The sequence below is a fragment of the Peromyscus leucopus genome, chromosome 13 (assembly GCF_004664715.2).
Source record: "Peromyscus leucopus breed LL Stock chromosome 13, UCI_PerLeu_2.1, whole genome shotgun sequence".
NCBI lineage: Eukaryota > Metazoa > Chordata > Mammalia > Rodentia > Cricetidae > Peromyscus > Peromyscus leucopus.
Genome location: NC_051074.1, coordinates 63314049 through 63337755, shown reverse-complemented (window position 1 = coordinate 63337755; position 23707 = coordinate 63314049). Strand labels below are relative to the sequence as shown.

At 41.2% G+C, this 23707-nt stretch overlaps 1 protein-coding gene across 3 annotated transcripts in view; it reads left to right on the top strand.

The window, feature by feature from the left end:
* The window catches only part of Mfsd6 (major facilitator superfamily domain containing 6), an 80854-nt gene that overhangs the window by 4070 nt on the left and 53077 nt on the right, over positions 1-23707 (top strand). The gene's annotated exons all lie outside the window — the stretch shown is intronic.

Here is a 23707-nt window from a genome sequence, read left to right as displayed (position 1 = left end):
AGTTGAGGGCATGTCCAAGTTTGGCAGTGTGAATGAGAGTGTGATATTGCTTACGTACACCTGGAGGATCTGCGGCACTTTAGGATGGGTGGGGTAGAATGAAATAATGGAGCAAAGATGGGAGATTCAGTCTACTAGGAAAGCCATATTCAAGAGATGTGAAAAGGAATAAACTAGGTGGCAGGGATATCTTTCTTGCCATTTGTTCTGGATATATTTGAGAAGGGAGAAGAATTCAGGGAATCTCTGTAATTAGAAAACAGCAGAATCCAACTTTGAATGACGGAAGAAATGCATAGAAGTATTTTTTCTGAGATGCAGAGCAAGACAGGAGCATGAGAGGGAGGATGGGAATCCCATGAGTCAGCTGTGGCCAGAGGGAGGCCGGCTGTGGCTTTGAGGGACAGACAAAGGAGAACTAGAAAGAGGAACTGTTGCTGCCTGGATGAGCCTGATTTGCGGGTTAACCATGCCAAGGGAAAGTGAAGCACAAGTCTGGGCTGGTGGTTCCCTCCTGTCTGGGAAGCCTCCACTCTGCAGTTGGGTCCCTTCAGCTCTGCACATGCTCAGCTCAGCACCCTCGATTGGGCCCAAGACAGACAAGGTTGCTCACACACAGCAAAACACAAATTCCCTACACTAAACACGGAAATCCGGAGTAAATGAAGTGGCAACCTACCATCTATGACTCTTAAAAAGTTCACTGCTGCCGGCAAACACGGTTTGATCCTGAAGACTCAAGCTCCTTGGGCTGCTGTAAGGGCCTTTTTAGTTTTTTTTCACAAAGATGTCTGTACTGTGTTAGGGGACAGATGTGTCTGAAAGTCGCCATTGTTAAGGGAGTTTAACCACAAGACTTTATCTTCATACTTGAAAAAAAAAGACATTTTACTATTTTCCGCGTAGTGATGCTCCCTATTAAAGTTGTAGAGTCGGCTCCAAGTGCAAAGCCCTTGGGATGGACCCTTTAAATATTTTCTTCGGGTGGCATAAGGCATCTCTGAGTAATAGACATCAGTTTGGCAAGTCCCTACGATCATCCGCCATCTCCAGGATCAGGGTATCCCGGGTGTCACATAGATGCCTTGTGTTTAGAGCAGAGCAAATGTATTTGAAGAGTGATAAATAGTCATTGAAGAAAAAAATCTAACCACTGTAAGGGGGAAACAACCTTTTGAGTCCTAATTTTGTTACCCACAGATAGCCCTTCTAACAATTTGGTGTTTCTTTTCAAGTCTTATTCTAAATACATTTCATGTGAAGATCACAAATTTACAGATAAAAACTGACATGATATATAGAGGTTTGCCCTGGTTTTTGTTTGTTTGTATATACTTTATGTTTTCCCATGCTATGGGTATATTATTCTAATTTTTCTTTTATAAAGATATAATTTATTTAACTGCCCAGATTATTCCTCTGGCTGAAAGAACTCATTTTGCTAGTTTTCAAAAGCAACCTCTCAGCCACTCAAATTGGACAGTACTTTGTCTTTTTTTTTTTTAAAGATTTATTTATTTTTATTATGTATACAGAAGAGGGCACCACCAGATCTCATTACAGATGGTTGTGAGCCACCATGTGGGTGCTGGGAATTGAACTCAGGACCTTTGGAAGAGCAGTCAGTGTTCTTAACCTCTGAGCCATCTCTCCAGCCCTGTCTTTTTTTTTTTTTTTTTTAAAAAAAAACAACCTGATTTTCATTTTATATAAATTATCTCAGTGGTATAAGATACAATTATTTATTAAAGGACAGTCTTCTATAAAACATTGAACAAATAATTGCTTTCAATGCCAACTCCTAGAAGTCCTTTGTTTTATTTCTATGAAAAGATTTTAACAATCATTTTTATTGCCAGTTTACTGACAGCCAAATGTATAGTCCGTCACTGGGACAGGGACGTGATAGTGAGGACAGCTGTGGAGTAGCCAGTGAGCCTGTGACTGGAGTTGGTGGTTGGACCCCTCCTCCCTCCCCTCCCCTCCTCTCCCCTCCTACCAGTTCTGTTGCCTGTGAGGAAATGGGAGGGGGGACCAAAGCCATCAAATTCCCAGCCCCCTGCTCCGTGACCACCAGTGTGTAACACGCTTGTTTAAGGCTTTCAGAGACCCACGGTCATAACACTGTTGCTTGGAGGAGGCAAGTGGTGGAGTTCCCATGGCCCTGCTGAAGGGATGAGTAGAATCCTGAATCTTGAGGATGCCTTGGTGAGATGTATTGCTGGCATCCTGGGTTATAAAGCAGAAAGGATTTTCCTTTAAACATTGCACGCTCTGTAATCTTGGTCCTTAGTGCCGTTGTTAGCCAAGTCACCTGGGCACTCCAATTTATGATGTTATTTCCTTGAGGAAATGGTTTCTGCGCTTCAGCAATTGCAGAATGGTGGATATTACCACCCCTCCCTGTTCACTTAGGTTGTCCTTCACAAACACTGTCATTGCCACCTGGCTAGTGATTGTGGATGAGGGCGAGATCAATAAAATTTGCTTCTACTTTACAAAAGCTCTGGAACCCCCTTTTAAGTCCCCACATTGTATTTTTTCTTAACAAATAAACACACAGGCCCAGCAGCACATGATTTCTCTTGAGTATCTGTTGAATGTTTTCATTGGAGAAATGGAAAAAAATATAAACGTTTCCTTTAGAAGTCTTTTCATCTCTAGTGTGATCATCACTTGTCCTTCCTGCCAGGCTCGTTTTAAGACGGGACATTTCTTTGAAAGAAGGTGATGAGATTCCAGCTTCAAACTCATATTCTAAATTATTCTAAGATACCTACACACAGACTCTGCCAGATGCCTAAAATGCAGTCAGGGATCTGTTTGATGATGGTTGGTTCAGTCTAAAGGACTTGAACTGTAATTTCTTTTTAATTGATATTTGTCTCTCTCTGTAAAGCAAAAATGCTAAACAGCTTGGGTTTTTTTTTGTCCAGGCTAGAGCTATTTCTCCATTTTAAAGAAATGAAAATAATCTGCACCCATTACTCTCTTAACAGATTGGAGAGACCTGTTGACAATTTCAATCCCTGTCTTTCAGATCTGTGATGTTACAAATATGCCAGGTGCTTTTTTAAAATGAGTTGCTATGTTTGGCCTGGAGACACGTCTTATTGTTCCAGTCTGTAATTCAAGGGTGTTCTCTGGGAGCCAGAGACCCATTCCTACCCTCCTCTGGGCAGTGGACTAGGGAGCTGACACAGCAGTGTAGCGTATCATGGGTAAAATGCCAGCCTAGCTCAGGGGAGATGCCAAATAGTTCTGGAACATACACTTGAGAAGAATACTTTTAGAATAATTGTAAAAATTACAGTATCTTGGAATAAAGCTGTGACTGCCACTCTACCACCACTAAATGTTCATATGTTGCTTTTGAATGAAAAAAAAAATGCTGTTTTTCATGCATTGTTTCAGTTAAGTCCTAAAACTCTCTGGGAGTGGTTGGCTTGGGTTGGTATTTTTATCCTCATTTTACCAAGAGGAAAAGGAAGGAAGCATCATTTTGTCAAAGCCAGGAGAATAGCTAGGATTTTCCTGTGCTGTTTTCTAAAATTAATTTCTGGTCACAAACCTTAAGGAACATTTAAAACATAGATTGCTATTGGGAATAGCCAAGTGACAGAAGTAAAGGACAGTATGTGACATGTGAGATCCCTTTCTCACCGGATCTGTAGTCTGTGGAAAGGAGCAGAGGTCTATAGGATTATCTATATATTATGTGATAGCTCAGGTGTGAGAGCAGCGTGTGAAAGTGGAGTGGAGGAAGGCGTCAGACAGTGAGTGTCTCGAGATGAGTCAGTTCCCAGGCGGTAACAACGCTGGCTGCGTCAGATACAGTTTACAAACTGCCCTTTGTCCTGAGACATCGTAGCACAATCTCTATATCACACTCAGTGTAAGACCTACCCTGAAATAAAAGCTGAGATGGTAGGATGTCCGCAGACACCGACGCGGGCATTCCACAGCCTGCCCCGTTCCAGCAGCGGCTCTTCCCTGCTCTCAGCATCAGTAGTGCCCACGTTCTTGCACATACATGTTCTTGCACACACCCGGCGCTGTGCTAAGGTCCGGCACGCACTATTTCACTCTCACAGCTCGCTCCGCTTGCTCCCTTGTAGCAGGGGAGACGAAGGCTTTGAGAAGTTAAAACTTCCGAGAGCGTTGACAGCAGTGGTTCCAGCCCCTGCCGGTCTCAGGCGCCCAGGATCAGAATCCCTGCCCCTCCCCTGGAGCGCTCCACACCTCTCCCAGCTCCCTCACAGGGCCTCACGTCCAGGCTTGCACCTGCTGTAACACTGGGAGCAGTGTTGGGACAGGGAGCGCTGTGTCTCTCACTACTGGACTGGAAAGCAGGGGCTGTGGTTTCCACCGAGCGCCTGTCTACCTGTCCGCCTGTGGGTTGGTGCTGTTTATACCTGATACATTAAAAGAAAAGAATGTCCGTATGTTTAGTCTTTGGTGTTGTGTTTTGTGTTGAATTGTCTTCAGTCTAGTGCTCAAGCATTCTGTAATCTGTTCTGGTTGGCAGCTCACGTGCTCCATGGTCCTGCTGTAGATTCTGTAGGGACCACGGTCTCCTTTCATTTACTACCTTTGCCTGAGATAGACCTGCACTGTTGTTCAAAGTTCAGTTTAAGTCCTCATTTCTTTCTTTTTCTCCATCTGATATGCTCCTTTGTTTTGTGTGTGTGTGTGTGTGTGTGTGTGTGTGTGTGTGTACATGTGCGCATGAACTCACAAGCAGGTGAATATATGATGTATATGTACATGTCTGTATGTGTGTATGTATGTGTGTGTTTGCATGTGTGTATATACATGTGTATGTGAGTGCATATGTGTGTGCATGTGTATGTATGTGTGGATGTGCATGTGTATGTGTGTGTAGCCATTGAGTACGATACTGTATCACATGGGATATTTTGTGAAAATACTATTCATAATATATTTTGCCCATGCTCCCTCCTACACCCCTATACCTTCCCTTCTCACCCCTTTGCCCTCCCACATGCTACTGCTCCCCTTGACAGTTTTGTTAATGTTTTTTTTTTTTTGGTTTTTCGAGACAGGGTTTCTCTTGTGTAGCTTTGCGCCTCTCCTGGGACTCACTTGGTAGCCCAGGCTGGCCTCGAACTCACAGAGATCCACCTGCCTCTGCCTCCCGAGTGCTGGGATTAAAGGCGTGCGCCACCACCGCCCGGCTTGTTAATGTTTTTTATGTCATATGCACACATACAGTTTTATGTATCTATATAAAATGCAGGACATGGTATTTGTCTCTCAGAGACTTAATTTACTTAATGTGATGGTCCCTGCTGAGCCCATTTTCTTGCAAATGACGTAACTCCATCCTTCTTTATAGCTGGAAACCTTTTCCTTGTGTATTTATCCCACGTGTTCGTCATCCCTTCCTCTGTGATGGACACCTCCATTGGTGCTACAGCTTAGCTATTACAAATGATGCCACAGTGAACATTGACGTGCAGGTGTCTCTGTGACGGTTGACTTCGAGTCCTTTGGGTGGTATAGTCAGATCTATGTACAGTTTTATGACAAACCTCCACACTGGTTTCCACTGGAGCTGGACCACAGTATGTATTCCCACCAGCGGTACACACGGGTTCCTCTTTGCCCATATCTTTCCCAGCGTTTGCTCTTTGTTTCTTCTTGAGGCCCAGTGTCTCTGTGTAGTCAGGGCTGTCCTGCAACTCGCTGTGCAGAGCAGGCTGGCCTTGAACTCACAGAAGCCCACCTGCACCTGCCATCTGTGGGTGCTGGGATTAAAAGTGTGTGCCACCACCCCTCGCCTCTCTTCTTTGTTTTCTTAATGACTTCCATGCTGACTAGAGTAAGATGGACTCATGATGTGGTTTTAATTTACATACTGTCTGATCATTAAATATTTTTCATTATTTATTGGTCATTTGTACTTCATCTTTTAACTGTCCACTCTTTTCATTTGCCTGTTTATCGACCGATTGCTGAATTTCTTGTTGAGGATTTAGAGTTGTTTCTATATGCAGGTTTCAGCCTGTCAGATATATAGTAGAGAAGAGTGTCCCAGTCTTTGGGCAGCCTTTTTACACCTGTTATTTGTTTTGTGGTGCAGAAGCTTCATAATTCCACAAGACTCCCCTTGTTAACTGGTGGGAGTAGCTACAATACTATCCGGAAAGTTCTTTTCTTTACCTATATCTTGAGATGTGCTCCCTCCAACAGTTCAGGGGTTCAGGTCCTGCATTAAGGTCTTTGTTCAACTTGTAGTTGACTTTTGTTTAGAGTGAGGGGAGGATCCAGTTTGATTCTTCTGAGTGTAGACATTCAGTTTTCTCAGCACTGGGCTGGTGTCCTTATCAACAGTCAGATGGTTGTAGTTGTGTGGTTGTACATTGAGTCCTGCATTCTATTCCATTGGTCTCTCCCTCTCCTTCTCTCTCTCTCTGTCTCTCTCTCCCTGTCTCTCTGTGTCTCTGTGTGTCTATCTCTATGTGTGTGTCTCTGTCTCTGTCTTTCTCCATCTCTGTCTCTGTCTTTGTCTCTGTCTTTCTCTGTGTGTATGTGTGTGTCTCTCTCTGTCTCTGTCTCCGTCTCCATCTCTCTCTCTCTCTCTCTCTCTCTCTGTGTGTGTGTGTGTGTGTGTGTGTGTGTGTGTGTGTGTGTATGCACCAATGCCATGCTGTTTTTAATATAGTTCTACAGTACAACAAAATGAGATAAGGTGATGTCTCTAGTGTTGTTCTCTTGGTCCAGGGCTGTTTGGGTTTCTGGGCTCTTTTGTGCTTCCATGTTAGTTTTTAAGAATTTTCCATATTTCTGTGAAGATGGCTTTGGGATTTTCATAGGGATTGCACTGAATGTCTACATTGCTTTTGGTAACATTAGTGCCTTCGCAATGTTAATTCATCCAATCCAGAATCCCAAGAGGTTTTTATCTTACAGAAACTTTAGTTTCTTTCTCCATTGTTTTAAAATTCTCATTGTAGAATTCTTTAATTTCTCGGGTTAGGTTTATTCTAAGATTTTAAAGAAAGCAGTTGTAAATGGGGTTGTTCTCCTGATTTCTTTCTTTTTTTTTTTAATTCTTAAAACGTTTATTTGTGGGACTGGAGAGGGCTCAGCAGTTAAGAGCACTGGGTGCTCTTCCAGAGGACCAGAGTCCAGTTCCCAGCACCAACATGGCTGCCCACAACCATCTGCAACTCCAATCCCAGGGCATCTGGTGCCCTCTTCTGGCTTTGATTGGCATTGCATGCAGGTGCATACATCCAGGCAGACACTCATACACATAAAATAAACATAAATGAAATCTTAAAAAAATTGTATGTGTGCTTGATGCATGATGCGAGGGGTGGGTCATGCATGCCACTGAGCACAAATGGAGGTCAGAGGACGACTCTTTGGAGTGGGTTCTTCTCTTCTTTCTTGACATGAGTTCAAGGGTCAGACTTCAGCCACCAGGCTTGTAGAGCAAGCACCCTTCCTTACCCAGTGATCCATCTCACCACGCCCTGATACCATTCTTCGCATGCTTGTTATTGGTATGTAGGGAATCTGCTGGTATTTGAATACTGATTTTCATCTCCTGCCACTGTTTGTCAGACCTATGAGTTTTCTGGTGGTGTCTCTAGGGTCCCTGGTACATAGAATCATACAATCTGCAAGTAAGGGTACTTTGCAAATCCTTCATTTTCTTGCAAACTCCTGTCTGAAGCATGAACTCTTTACTCAGAACTCCTATTGCCTGTAATTTGTTATTGCTCATTTATTATTCCAGGTGATGTGGCTTCTATTTCATTGCTGTTCTCTATTGCCTGTATTGTGAATTCTAATTGGTCTTAATAATAAAAACCCAGAGTCAGATATTGGGGTGAAAACTGAAAGACCAGAGAAGCAGAGCAGCCATCCACTAGAAAGGCTTCTTACCTCTAGGACTCCTCAGACTGAAAGGGGGCCAAGCTCCTGTCTTCACCCTACCTTATCACTTCTTCTCTTCTCCCAGCCATATCACTTCTGGTTTCCTCCTCTCATGTGCTAGGATTAAAGGTGTGTGCTACCACTGACTGGCCTCTATGGTTAACTAGTAGCTAGCTCTGCAATCTGATCTCCAGGCAAGCTTTATTTGTTAGAGCACAAACAAAATATCACCACATTTCCCCCTTTTTGTCTAAAATAAAACAGAACATCATAACTAATATGAGAAAAACTATATATCATAAGTACAATAACTATATACAATATATACAGGCAACAAATACATCAACAATGTCTAGTCCATTAACAACTGACAAATTCAGAGAAAAGAATCCATTTTCTATCCTATCTTGGTGAGTCTAAAAGGTTGTATCTAATTCACTTTCTATTCTCACTTGCATTACCATTATACCTCTTCAGTGAATTCCTTTTCTGAATTTGTTAACAAGGAAAACAATAACTATAAAGTCTTCAACTCCATCAGAGACACAAGAAGGAAATAATATTACCCGAGTAATCAGGAAGTGCAAGCAAGGGACTTCTGAAAAAAATGTGAGAAATGACAGAAACAGCTGGCTCCCTGGACAGTCACCCAAGTTCCTCTGTAACATTGAGGCATCTATCTTCGGGTCTACAGGCCTAGAATATTTGACAGACCTTTGTGTGAAGCAAGATATTCTGAAGGACTGTCCTACCTTGTCTTGGCAAAGTTTGGCAGTCACTTTCTTTTGTGTTGTTTGTCTAATTTGGACAGCATAGTGTCAGCAGTCAAGATGAGCACTTTCTTACCCAGTGGCTATCTTTTGCCATAAAGATAGTAAACTCCATGTGGAGTTTCTTTGATATGCATCATCTTCTCTGAAGTATATTGGTGCTGCCAGGAGCAGACATGTCTCATTGTCATAAAAAAAAAGAATGTGTGTTATTAAAACATCTTAAATGCCATATTCTGTAGATCTCGAAGATGTTTGAATAAGACCTGTCTATCTAAAATATATCTGTTTGACCTTAAAAACATACCTAACATGACTACAAGTTTGATTGTAATGAGTAACTACTAACTTGCATTTCTTTATATTCTAATTAGTTGGTAATAATAACTTTCAAGGACTAGAAATTTACATTACCTTGTTAGATGAGCTGAATAGGTGCAATACCTTGAACAAGATTAGAAATATATGTACACACACACACACTACACACACACACACAAGAAATGTATATGCAGTATGTTCTTAAAAAATCTCAACTTTGTATCAGTATATAAGGATCCATATCAATGTAAAATATTTAAAACAAGTAGTTGCTTTTTAAAAGTCAATTCAAGAATCTACCTTTTTATTCTATTTCTATATCCCCTTTTCCTTTTCAGAGTAGATTCAATAATTTACCCTTTATTCTATCATTTCTATATCCCCCTTTTTTTCTTTAAAGCAAGAACCCTGAATCTAATATCCTTTGTTCAGCTTTTTTTAAACCATTACCAATAACAACTTGCAACCAACCACTGTAAATGATGACAAATATCCACAACCCATTGAACAATGAAAAACCACCCACCCAACCTCTTAGGAATGTGGGCATCAGGTTTTTGGAGGCCCACAAAGGTTTCCTAGTGAGATCTGAGCTTGCTTTACCCAGCAGGGCTGCATTAGAGGATTGTTTAACCGTGTGTATGGTTAACAAGTGATTGGAAATGGTCTGCACTTGGCTGTGCTGGGGGAAGCTCTTTTGCACCACCCCTTGGCATTCCTATAAATAGCCCTTTAGAAGAGACAGAAGGGGCCGGTAGATAATGATCCAGGCCCTCCTGAGGCTATCCTGTGTTTCTCTTTCCCTCTCCTCTATTCTATTATCCAAATATTCCTCACTTCACCCTCCTCAAAAGTACCCTGGGGAAAAGTGAAAGGGAGCCTCCCACAGACAAATGGATAGCCCCCCCCCCCACTGGTTCTTAAATTTACTTTCTGCTGTCTGGGGGCATCAGAAAACTTTAGGGGATCCTGGAAAGAAAATTTAGGTTAATTATCAAGTCCTGGAAGAGGTAGCTCTATTATTTGTTGTCCAGTCTCTGCATAATGGGAAAGTGCAGGGCTTGTCTCAAATCCTGGCTAGAGTAGTCTGTGAGGCTGGATCATCTCAGTTAGCCACCTTGAAATTGTCCTGAGCAGTTTGTAGTTCAAAGTTGATTTTTAAGTGGTGTTTGTCAGCTTAGTGGTGTTTATCATAGTCTATATAGAGTCATCTTTGTGGGGCTTCACCATCCTTTTAGAGACTTCAAAGGCTGCTGTTAGGTGTAGTCATGGTTCATTGCATAAAAATTAAACATTTTAAACATCATAGGCAGCAGATCTCAACAAGGTTAAAGAATCAATATTTGTTGGGTACATCTAGAGTACAAAAACTTAATTCCAAGTTACCTGATAGAGACTCAAACCTGAAATAGTGTACAGGAAGCTAGATGAAGCCTTTTCCTAGAATTAATTAGTACTCTATATGACCATTAAAAGCATGACAAAAGTTTAAATTGTATATTAATCTTATAAATTTTGAGAAAATATTTATACTTTAAGAAAAGTTTTAAGAGTTAAAAGTAAAGGATCATGAGATTAGTAGCAATAGAATAGTCCCTTAATTTTTGGTTTTCTTCTGTCCCGTATAAGGTGGTTCTTCTGACATGAGACAGAGATTTTGGATTTTACTTTAACAAGCATGCTTGGGTTTAGAGAAGGAGAGAGCCATGCTCCAACTCCAAAGCCAGCTTTAATTTTCAATTGAACTGGGACTACAAAAAGACCATTTGTATTATATGTCTGTAGAGAAGAGCAGAAACAAACATTTGGGAAGATTCATGAATTTGATATATCTATAGGCCAATTTACTCTTTTTCTTAGAACAATTTTTTTCTGGATGATTTGTCCTTTTTTTTTTTTTTTCAGATGTCTCGTTTGTCCAGTGTTCTTCAGATTCCTTAGCTGGATGCCTTCATTCTCCTGAAAAGACAAAACCCAAACCATGCCCCAACCCTAATTTTGTGGAGGTTCCCTTATGGCAAGTTATATCTGATCAAATGAAAAGCATTTGTTAGTCTTATAAGTTAGTTTAAATTGAGTGGTCATGCTGTTTGATGAACTATCACCTCTCCTAATCAAAAGGTCTCTCCTGTTCAAATTGCACCTTTATTAATTTTGATGGTAACCACAGCTTTTCTTCTCCTGTGGAAACAAAAGCAAAACCTCTTCTGCAATGTAACACATATCCTGGTTCACATTCTGAGGTCAGCACATCTTTAAAGTACACAGGCTGATTTTATTCTGTAGCTTTTTCTACTGTTCAGTGTCTCTCTGTAGCTGTTGTTCCTTTCTCATTAGCATTTAGAAAATTCAAAGTTAAAAAAGCATTATGCAATCTATCTCTGTGGGGCTTGGTTACTCCCTTCTGTTTATTAATCATTTCTTTTAAAGTTGGACTAGACCTTTCTATAACTGCTTATCCTGGAGGGTTATGTGGTATACCTGTAATATGCTTTATGTTATAATATGCAAAAAAAAATTTTCACTAGAGACATATTCTGGAGCATTGTCAGTCATAATTTGTACAGGTATCCCCATAATCAGCCTTCTCAGAACTCAAAACAGTTGCCCATTGAAATCCTGAATAGGCATCAATGGTGTGGTGTACATATCTTAATTTTCCAAATTCTACAAAATGAAACACATCCATCTGCCAAATTTTATTCCTTTGAGCACCCTTTGGGTTACTTCCTGCAGGTAGTGGAGTTTGATTATACAAGGAACAAGTAGGACATTGTACTATAATTTCCTTGGCCAAGTGATAGAAAAATCCTTTTTCAAACCCTTGCTATTGACATGGTGTTTTTTTTTTTATGAAACTCTGAGGCCTCCAGCATGTTTCCTATCAATAGTTGATCAATTTCATCATTACCTTGTGCTAGAGGGCCTGGCAGACCCATATGGGATCAGATGTGTGTTATATATAAGGGATGATTCCTATTCCTGATTATTTCCTGTAACTGAATAAATAATGAAGTTAATTCTGACTCATAAGAAATAAATTTAGCAGTTTCAGTGTGTAAAATGACACTTTCTACATACTGAGAGTCAGTAACTATGTTAAGAGGTTTTGTCAAATCCATTAATACTATCAGAATAGCATATAATTCTGATGTTTGGACAGAATCATAAGGGCTTTGAGCCACTTTACTTAAATTTCCTGATTTATAACCTGCCTTTCCTGATTTGTTTGCATCAGTATAAAATGTAGGGACTCCAGAGATTGATGTTCTCAGCACAATATGAGGAAGAATCCAGTTAATTCTCTTTATAAATTTAACTCTCTCACTTTTGCAATATTTGTTATTAATCTCCCCCCAAAAATTACTACAAGCTCTTTGTCAAGGTTTACTTTCTGCCCATAATTTGTCAATTTCATCATTAGTAAAAGGTACTACAATTTCTGCTGGGTCTATTCCTGCTAATTGACAAAGTCTCTATTTTCCTTTTAGAATCAACTCAGAGAACTTTTCCACATAAGTTTTAAAATTTCTACTCTATTTAGTGGTAAAAGGATCCATTCTAAGATAATATCTTCCCTCTACATTAAAATTCCTGAAGGAGAATGCACAAAGACTAAAATAAAAGAATGCAGTCAAGCTCTGGATCCAAATGATTCACATGTGCATCCTGTAATTTTTTTCCCCACCAAAACCAATTTTCTCTTAGCTTCAGCTGATAATTCTCTTGGACTATTTAAGTCCTTGTCATCATTTAAGGTTTTGAACAAATTACTCAGTTCATCATCTTTTACCCTAGTAGTGGACCATAGATTGGAAATGTCTCCTAATAATCTTTGAAAGTCATTAAGAGTCAGCAATTGAGCTCTCCTAATTTGTACCTTTTGGGGTCTAATTTTTTGTAGACCCATTTTATATCCTAAATAATTAATAGAATCTCTTCTTTGTATTTTTTCAGGAGCAAGTTGTAATACCCAATAAGGTATTTTTTTTTTTACTTCTTCAAACATTCTTTCTAAAGTATTTACATTTGAATCAGCTAGTAAAATGTCATCCACATAATAGTAAACTATAGATGGAGGAAATTGCCTTTATATCATTTTCAATGGCTGTTGTACAAAATATTGGCATAGGGTAGGGAGGGTAGGGCTATTTAACATTCCCTGTGGGAGACCCTTCCATTAATATCTCTTAACAAGCTGAGAATTATTATAAGTAGGCACCATGAAGGCAAATTTTTCTTGGTCTTTTTCTTGTAAAGGTATATTGAAGAAACACTCTTTTAGATCAATAACTATAAGAGGCCATCCTTTAGGTAACAAAGAAGACAAAGGAATTCCAGACTGTAGAGAGCCCGTTAGTGGAAACACCTTATTAACAGCTATTAGATGTTACCGTTCTCCATTGGAGAATTCCAAGGGCTGGTTGATTCTTCAATATGCTGAGCATTTAGCTGCTCCTGAACCAGCTGTTCTAAGGTCTGCAGTTTCTCTGTTGTTAAAGACCATTGCTGAACCCATACAGTCTTGTCTGCTAACCATTTTAAAGGTAGGGCTTTTGGTGCCTTAGAAAGATCATCAGTTGTTGTGCCTTGTTCTTGTACAACCTGAATGACTGTTCTTTATAATACTGTCTAATACTTTTCCCAGAAACATATGTTAATTTATGGTTTGTTTCTGAGATTGGTGGAATGTTAATCTTGGTATTCCATTGCTGTAATAAATCACATCCCCACAAACTCATTGCTATGTTAGCCACATATGGCTTTAATTTTCTTCTCTGTCCTTCTGGCCCTATATATTTGACCCATTTCATGCTCTGTTTTACCTGAGATAATGTTCCAATCCCTAGAAGCTGAGCATTTACCTCCTGAAGAGGCCAATTTGGATGCCAAGATTCTGGTGCAATTATTGTTATGTCCACACCTGTGTCTACAATACCTTCTATGACAAAGTCATTTATTCATATTTTTAATTTTGGTCATTGTTCATTTATAGAAGTTAGCCAAAATATTCACTTTATGGTTTCTCCTGAATTTTTTGTTCTCTCTTCTATAGCTGTTCTATCATCAAACAGTAAGGTTTTCTAAAATAGGCATTAGGTTCTTTAATTGCTCTGGGAAGGAGTTTCCTCCCTGATAACAGGAAATGACTGAACTGAATTTGACATGGGTGCCTATGAGAGCCCCCCCAAGTGTTTCCTGATGGCAAAGGGTTACCTTGACTGTCTCTTGTTGATCTGTATTCATTAGTCCAATGTCTGTCTTTGCCAAACCTTCTGCCTACTCCAGAAGGAAGGGGCATTCTGTTGGGACTTTTAGAAGAAAAAAACAAACATTGTTTCTAGGAATGCCCTGTTTACAATCCCTTTTTAGGTGACCTTGTTTACCAAAATTTAAACACTTGACATTTTTATTTTTCTTCAAACCTCTAGAAATCACCCCTCCTATCCAAGAATCATCATGGCTATGAGATTCAATATTGATTATATCTCTGATTCATTCCTTCAAGAGTGCTGATCTTGCCTTTAGTGGCTTCATTACCCTTTTGCATTGTGCATTAGCATTTTCAAAGGCCAGAGATTCAATTATTATTTGTCTAGCTTCTGAATTTGGTATCATTCTATTTACTGCTTGAAGTCAATCTTTGTAAGAAATTAATGCAAGTTTCTTTTAAGACCTGTATAACTTTATTAAATGACTCAGTATTTTTTTTTCTACTTCTTCAGTTCTGTCCCAAGAATTCAAGGCTACTGCATGGCATAAAGCCAGGGTGTGATCATCATATAGAGACTGCCTTTTTACATTAGCATAATCTCTTCTCCAAGAAGTTAGTCTTGGGAGATTCCCATACCTCTAGCCATACTTCATTGTTCAATGGTCTTAGCCTCATCTTTCCACCCTGTCCTCCATTATAATTGTAATTGAGGACTAGGCTCCAAGACTGCTGTACCAATTCTCTCTAGTCTTGAGGAATAATTCTATTGCAAGTTGACCATGAGTTTAACATTTGCTTCACAAAAGGTAAATGCATACCTTATGAGATTATTGCTTCTTTGAATCTCCTCAAATCTAACATTTGCACAGGAGTCTATACAGCTCTTACACAGCCTTGGGGATATCTATCACTTGGCAGTTCCTGTAAGGCTACTGGATAAATTAAGGTTGGCTGTTTGAAAACCTTAGGCTGTTCCTCTCTAATAATGCAATGCTGAGATTGGTTCTCCTTTAAATTCCTCTGTCTGGGTCTGAATATCTCTATGATCTGTTTTAATAAGTTTTTCTAAGGCTTGTATCTTGTCACTCATATCAACCAACTTTTTTAATGATAAACCAAGAATTATTAAATTGACAATAAATGTTATCAAAATGATAATAACATTATGTCAATCCCAGGTAAACTGATTATTGCTTCATTTAATTGTTCCATTTTTAAACCATTCAACATGTAATCATACAGAGACATAACTCTCTATATCATAATAGGATTTCCCATTTTTTAATGTGGCAAACAACTGTCCTTTTTAACTAATTCCTCCCTTTAAGAATTCCCAGTTGTCTCACCAAATCTGCAAACGATGACGATGAAGATGAAGATGTGAGACTGACTGCTTCTGCGTAGAACAGTAGAAGCCCGAGCAGATTTTAAAGGCAGCTACCTAATGTGGGAAAGCTCCCTTTCCCAAGGAGAGGGTCCAGGGGAAGCCCACAACCCACCATGAGAAAAGAAGCCAAAGAGCCAGCTGTTTGCACAGGGAACGTGGGAAAGCAGCTAACTCCTTCAGTGTTTGGGGCCCAAAAGCCTATGGAGTTTGTTGCAGATAGGCTACAACAGAAAAATCCCAACTTGCTCAGAGACTTGAGGAAAAGAATGGAAAATCTTAGCAGGTGGGGTAGTGACTCCAGCTACATGCAGCTCCAGCCCGTGCCAGTGTTTGCAAAGCCACAGAAAAGCGGCTTTTTCGTGAAATCATGCCCCAAAAGTTGGATGCCAGATGTAGAGCGAATTCTAATTGGTCTGAATAATCAAAAACTGGAGTCAGATATTAGGGTGAAAGCTAAAAGATCAGAGAAGATGAGCATCCAGCCACTAGAAAGGCTTCTTACCTCTAGAAATTCTCAGACTGAAAGGGGGCCGAGCTCCTGTTTCCACCTCACCTTATCACTTCTTCCTTCTGCCCAGCCATATCACTTCCTGTTTTCCCTCCCAATTGCCAGGATTACAGGTGTGTGCCACCACCGCCTGGCCTCTATGGCTAACTAGTGGCTTAGCTCCACACTCTGATCTCCAGGCAAGCTTTGTTAGAGCACAAAGAAAATATCACAATTGCCACTTAACTCTTATGCATTATTTAATGTTTCCTGAGTTTATGGCTTATCTTATCTACTCTGTAACAGGAGTTTGAGGCCAGAGCATGCATTTGGCATCTTATTTAACAGCTGTACAGTACATCTAGACGTAGTTCCTGCTAAGAACACAGGCTATCTGCAATTGAATCCCATGTCTTCGGTTTACTCTGGGTGTGGGCTGGGGCTAGCTGTCTTCTGTGCCTCAGTTTCCCCATCCACAGTAGGGAACTGTTGTGGAGATTGAGTTAATCCTTACAGAGCCATGACAGGTGTTGTGTTGTAGTTAGTGGTGATAGCCACATAGCACTGTGCTGCTAGTTAATGTGTAAATCTGTCACCACGATGGAGCAACCACAGGTCATGGGTCTGTTTGTCTTCTCACAAATTTTGTCAGGGTCTGGGAAGGACTGTCCAAGAGTGATGGGGTGGCAGGTTCTGGGAGGAGGCTACATCCCTGTGCAGTGCTGTGGGCAGCTCTGGGAGCCTGGGTGTTCTGCTGAGAACCTGGAGGGCCCAGCTGGGAACTGGATTAACAGGGTGAAGATGAGCATTTTAGCTGGTTTCAGCCCTCCATGTCACAGTGCCTCAGAAAGAAAAGGGAGATCCGCAACAGTCCTTCTCTGTGGTGTGCTTCAGTGCCTTTGTACTGTAGGCTGCTTTTGTTGTTGTTGTTGTTTTGTTTTGTTTTTCATAACATTGGCTGAATGGGTAGCAGATACTAAAGCAATCTGATCTTAAAAGATCTGTTGGATAGACATTGCATGCACACTTCTGAACACAGCTCCTCTGGAAAATGCTAGGGGCTGAAGTGACTGACCAAGGGTGGCATGTATAAACACCGAGACTCTGAGGCTGGTTTGTGGTGCTTTCCCTTGCCCTGTGTGGTGGCAGTCAGTGGCCGAGTTCTGCTTTAGGGCTCACGTGGCTTAGGTTATATTTTGAATGGCCAGTGACAGTTCACTAGGTAGAGGTGGCTCCCGGGGTTAGGAAATAGATGTCCCTGTTTCACAGCTTCAGCTGGGTTTCTGGGCGACATTGAGTTATCGCAGTGATGGCACAAAGAACAATTCTCTCCTGTGTTAACCGGGGACTGGTGACTCCTCATGGACAACTGTGCCACTGCTACACAAAATACACTTTATCATCACGTTCATGAGCCCGGCCTTGCGGTTGTTATGACAAATGATGCCTCAAATATGAAGCTGATTCCATTCCCCACCCCCACCGAGTGCCCATTGTTTTCCATTTATTTATGGGCAGTATATGTTCAAGCCATTTTAATGTAAATACCAAACGAGAAGGGCTATTTTATCGAGAATGATTTCACTGCCTCACATCAATAATTCAGAAATCCCTGCTGTAGGAATGACTTGGCGTAGGTTCTGGTAGGAGGACTGTTAGGGCTGTGTTAGATTTTTCACAGTGTGTTGTTGATTACTGACATTAGGGTTTACTGGGTGAGAAAACTTTCGGCTTTCTAAAAATAAGCAAAAGCCAATCTTCCGCAGTTTGAACGAGCTGCAGTGCTGTCCTTGGGAAGGTCATGTGTTTCTGTGTTCCATGTAGTTTCCAGTAAAGCAGTCACGACAAAAGCCGTCTGACTCCGGAATGAGTTGGATGGATCTGTGTTGCCGAGCACTGTCTCGGTATTCACAAGCTGCTGTAACAAAACTCTAAACATGGACTGGCACAGGTTAATTTCTCATGGTTCTGGGGGCTGGGAACCTGTCGGTCAAAGTGCCCAGTGAGAACTGCTCACGGGCTTCAATCTGCTGCCTTCTCACTGTATCCTTATGTGGCCTTTCCTCACCAGGTGAGTTTGAGAAAGAGAAACCTGTTTAGTTGTTTGCTAGAGCTGTGATCCCATCACAAGGGTCCTTCACAGTGGAGGGAAGGACTTCCACCTGGGGATTTGGGAAGGAGATGCAAACAGATGTGTGGTGGTATTGTGTTCCCCAAAATATTGTGCACCCTAATAAACTTATCTGGGGTCAGAGAACAGAAAAGCCACTAGATACTTAGGATGGGCAGTGGTAGCACACGCCTTTAATCCTAGCATTCCAGAGGCAGAAATCCATGTGTTCAAGGATACAGCCAAGCATGGTGACTCACGCCTTTAATCCCAGAAAGCCAGCCTTTAATCCCAGGGAGTGATGGTAGAAAGCAGAAAGGTATATAAGACGTGAGGACCAGGAACTAGAAGCATTTGGCTGGTTAAGCATTTGGCTGGTTAAACTTTTAGGTTTTGAGCAGCACAGTTCAGCTGAGAGCCATTGGGATGAGGACACAGAGGCTTCCAGTCTGAGGAAACAAGATCAGCTGAGAAGTTTGACAGGTAAGGTAGCTGTGGCTTGTTCTGACTCTCTGATCTTGCAGTGTTCACCCAAATACCTGGCTCCGGGTTTGTTTTATTAATAAGACTCTTTAAGATTCCTGCTACATACTACACAGCTGCCCTCTCAGGCTCTGAGTAGCACAGTTGCCCTCCCTCTGAAGTGCTCACCCCAGGTGTTTCTAGCAGTCTGCACACTTGTCTCATCCGCAGCAGCCAGATAGGAGCCACTTCAACAAAGGGACATTGCCTCAGCAAACCTCAGTTTTATTAAACGAGCCTTGTTTCTGGCTCGTTTCTTGCCCTCGATCCGAGGTTGCAGAGACGAGTTCATTTCCACTGTGTTTGCTGTGCTCACAGCACTGGCCTCTGCTTCCTCAGAACCCAAGTTGGACATGAAAATGTCATCTGAAAACACATGTCCTGGGCTGGGCGGGGCCTAGTCTGCATGGCCTCAACCCCAGCACTTAGAAGGAAGAGTCAGGCGGATCTCTGTGAGTCTGAGGCTGCCTGCTCTACATAGTGAGTGCCAGGATTCCCAGGGCTACACAGTGAGACCCTGTCTCAAAAATAAAATAAAATAAAAACTAATGTCCTGAATTTAAACTAAAATAGTTTAATGCCTATATTTTAGATTGAAATTCATATAAATATTTCTGAGTGTGCCTTTCATGTAGAAGAAAGTGAATGTTCTGTAACAGGACATTTCTTAGTTACTTGCATTTGTTGACACCTTCTCCATTTGTTAATGCTTAGGAACTAGTTAACACATGGACATTTCTAGTGGGAGAACCTTACAGAGCTTATAATAAAAAGTCACTGGAATAGAGGGCAAAGAGTGGCTGGGGAACCACTCACCAGGGCTGAAGTCTGTATCAGGACATAAGAATGTGCGTCTGAGCTTTGGCTCCTCATAGCCTCGCTCAGGAGGACTTGGTGGTAGGCCATCTCTGACCTACTTCTGAGGTCGTAGCAGTCTCTGTGGAGGGCAGTTAACTAAGGACCACTAACATCAGATTAGAAGTCAAGCAATCAAATATTTTATACAAGTTTGAAGAAATAAATATATTTAGGGAGTGACAGAGGTTGTTCACTTAACATCTCTTGAAAGCCTAAAGTTACATGATTCCACAATTTTTTAAAATTAGTGTTATTTTTAATTTATCCATAATAGTATAGACACTGTACCCACAAATGGGGTTATATTTTGACAGATGTGTGTATATTTTCTTTAATAAAAGAAAGCATTTAATTGGGTCTCTGGTTAGAGACCAGAGGTTAGAGTCCATGGAGTGGAGCAAAGCTATGGAGGCAGGAACAGCCCAGCTCACGTCTCCAGCCACAAGCAGGAGGTAGAGAGCACAGTGAGAATTGATATAAAAACCTCAAGCCTGCCCCCAAGTGACACACCCCCTCCAACAAGGCCACACCTCCTAATCCTCCCCAACAGGTCCACCAGCTGGGGACCAGGTATTAAAATACATGAGCCTGTGGGGCCCCTTTTCTTTCAAACCCACATCCATTCTGTAGATGACAGAGTGAAGGGTAGCACTCTGCTGGGCAGAACTTCTGAGTAATTCCAGGCACCACTTCTTGCTTTCTCTGCTTCTAAAGTTACAGCTGGTAAGCCTACCTGTGCCGAAGTGGTTTCCTACGTCTTAGATATTTTGTAATGCTTTTTATCTTTTCAAATATTTATCATTTCTTCATGGTGAAAACATTGGATATACTGTCTTTGGATGGAAAACCCATTGATTTTTATCCATTAAAAGAAAGCTGTGGGTGTACAAAGTTTTAGAGGTGAGCATTTGCAAGATGGTTTGTTTTGTGTTTTTATAGTAGACAGCAGCAACAACAACAACAACAAAACTGCTTAAACTTTTGTTTCCTTTCTGGTTTCTCCTGAGACACAACATTTATTTTTTAGGTGATTCTTTGGATACTCTGATTGCTGGACCTTCGACTGTACGTGTGTCTCCCGCTGTGGACAGTGTGGAGCTGACTCCTCCCTGCCCCTTGGTGTCTGAGCCTTCCTGCTCTCCAGAGGAGCTGTTCTGTTGCTGTTAGTGTGACTGGTCATCATGGAGACATGTAGTGACCTATGAGTATTCCCCCATCTGTGCATCCCTTGTTTTCCCTGTACTTATCACCAGCGTAGCCCTGGACTCTTTCCCACTTCTCCACATTTCCTCTTAGGACCTGTTGAGTTGTATTGGTGTTTGACGACTATCCTTGTGGCCGACAAGGTTGCCCACGGAACCTCCCATCCATTCTGACTGACCAGCGGTCCAGGGGCATCTTATCACCTTCATCCCTGTGTTCTCTTTGCTTGCCTCACATATGAGATCAATTCTTTCCTGTACCCCATGACCTGCTCTCTCTTGATTAATCTCCTTGGGGTGGCAGACCACAGCCCAAGAAGGGGATGATGTGAGATGAATTTTTTTGAAATATTACATGTGTCAGTTGACTTTATCATTACCATCATGTGCCTTTCAACTCTCCCTAGCTTAGATTGTGACAGCTGAGTCTACCTGTGCATATTTCTCCGTGTGTGTTTGCTGTCGTTTGAAGGAGGGTTAGGGAAGGAACCAACTACCTATGTTTAATCTGGCCTGTTCCACCACCAGGGTCATATAACTTTATCCATTTTAAGCACAACACACATTCCTTTCCAATTGGAGCCGAGAAAACAAAACAATTCAGGAAAAAAGCATTACTTGTCTTTTCAAGTGCAAAAGTGTAATTGAAGCTGCTGAGTTGAACAGGAGAAGATTTTAATAACCAAAGAATAATAAAAACAGTGCATCAAAGAAAATCTATCATAACCAGGCAGTAAGAGGTCTTTGGGAAAAAACAAAGCTTTTTCTTTTGCTACTAAGATGAATAAGGTTTAGGGCTGGGAATGTAGCCCAGTGGAAGAGTGCTTGCCAAGCATTCACAAGGCCCCAGATTCTATTCCCAGCACCACAAAAGAGCTCTTTTGCTCAGGCTTGTGAAGCCGGCAGGATTGGCAAGTGTATGGTCTTCATAATGCCGGGAAGTTCCATAGTCACTGGTGGGACCAGGCATGTCTTGGTAATACCAGAAAGCCCATGGGCACAGCCCTTGAAGGCCAACTATTTTGGAGGTGTTTCTCCTGCGAAGGGAACTGTGATGGAAAAACCAGGAAAAAGTTAAATTCTGCTATCAGGAAGTGAGTGTGTCAGGGTCCAGCTGATCAAGAACAGCAAGAAAACCAGAGTTTGGTGCTCAGCGGTGGTCACTTAGGTTTCCTTGAGAAAACAATGAAGTTCTAGTGATTGGTTTGGTTAAAAGAAGTCATATAGTTGGTGATATTCCTGGAGTCCAATATGAGGTTATTAAAGTAGCCAGTGCATCTCATTTGGCTCTGAAAAAAAAGGCAAGAAGAAAAAATCAAGATCATACATCTCGGTAAGGGAAACACAGTGGTAATACATTTGTGTATTTAAAAAAAAATGGAAATGAGGTGAGGAGGAAGCTATCCAATACTATGAATATTCTAAGTGCCAGTGAGCTATTTATTTTAAAATGACTCATGTGAATTTTACTTCAATTTATAAACCATTTTAACCTAAATATTCTGAAGTTAGAAGTTAGTGGCTGCATGCTACTTCATTTTGGGGCTAGTAGATAAATCAGCTTACCACAAAGGTCCCAGTACATCCTGATTCTAGCTGCACGTGATAGCACTGCATATGACGGCTTGTGCCTTTAATCCAGAGTTCCAGCCTGGTCTACAGAGAAAGTTCCACATAGTGAGATGCTGCCTTGGAAAAAAGAAAATGTTTCTATTGTTTGTCTAGGACAGAGATTTAAAATGTTTACATTCATGATTCTTGAATTTTTCTGCATGTCAATTCATATTGCGGGGGGGGTGAGATCGTTGCTTGGGACAGCAAGTGGAGCTGACGTTTCTCTCTGCTGGAGAAGGTTAGAGGATTTGGCATGGATGTAATAAGCACCTCTTCTAGCATCACACTATGTTCACTGCAACTGGAGGGGACAAAGTTGATGTCGGCACAACGTTTTGACTCCTTAATCATGTCTGTAATAAAAGTAAGAGAAAATCATGGAAGGTGGCATGGTTCCTATAAATTTATACCATTTGTATTGCTAATCTTTCGTATGAAAACCACCTTTTTCTAAATTTATTACGTGATACGTGGTAGTTGACACTTTGGTGGTGGAAGTGTCCAAGCTTTTGACACTGCAGCATGACCTTGTTATTTATGAAGGTGCTGGGCCATGTTCACAGCTATCCAGGAATGCATGCATAGACTACAGTTTGTATTAGGTTACACACACTGACACTATAAAGCAGGGTTCAAATCCAGGCTCTGCCACCTATTAGTCAAGCTTGCCAGGCCTCATTTTTCTTATCTGTAACTCGGATAAAATAGTAAGCATGTTGTGGTGAATGTGAATTAATACATGTGAAAGTCTTTAACCTGCTGTAGTAAGAGCTCAGTAAATGTTTTTTTTTTTTCTTTTGTAAACCACTAGGAGATTGAATCCACATCTACTTCTGTATGTATGTCTTGCTGGAGACCAAACCCAAGGTCTCACACACAGCAGTCAGATTCTCTACCACAGAGCTGTATGGAAGCTCTCAATAGATATTACCTGGTTTTGGTTCTGATCTCTTAAACTCAGTCCCTAAATGACTCAAGAGCACTGTGTGTAATGTAGGTAATAGCAAGGCTGCTTCCATACCTGATGCCTTGCCAGCAACCAGCTCCAATCAGTGGCCATAAGAGTACTTAGTTTTCAAAAGAGACTTATTTTATCTTTATGTGTATATCTGTGTCTCTCCAGTGTGCGTACATCTTGGTGTATATGTAGATGTATGTGTGTGCCTGTATCTGTGGTGGCCAGAAGAGGGTGTCAGTCCTAGAGCTGGAGTTACAGACAGACAGTTGGAAAGGTTGTAAGCCACATAACCTGGATGTGAAAACTGAGCTTGTCCTCTGTAAGAACAGAAAGTGAGCCATGTCTCTATCCT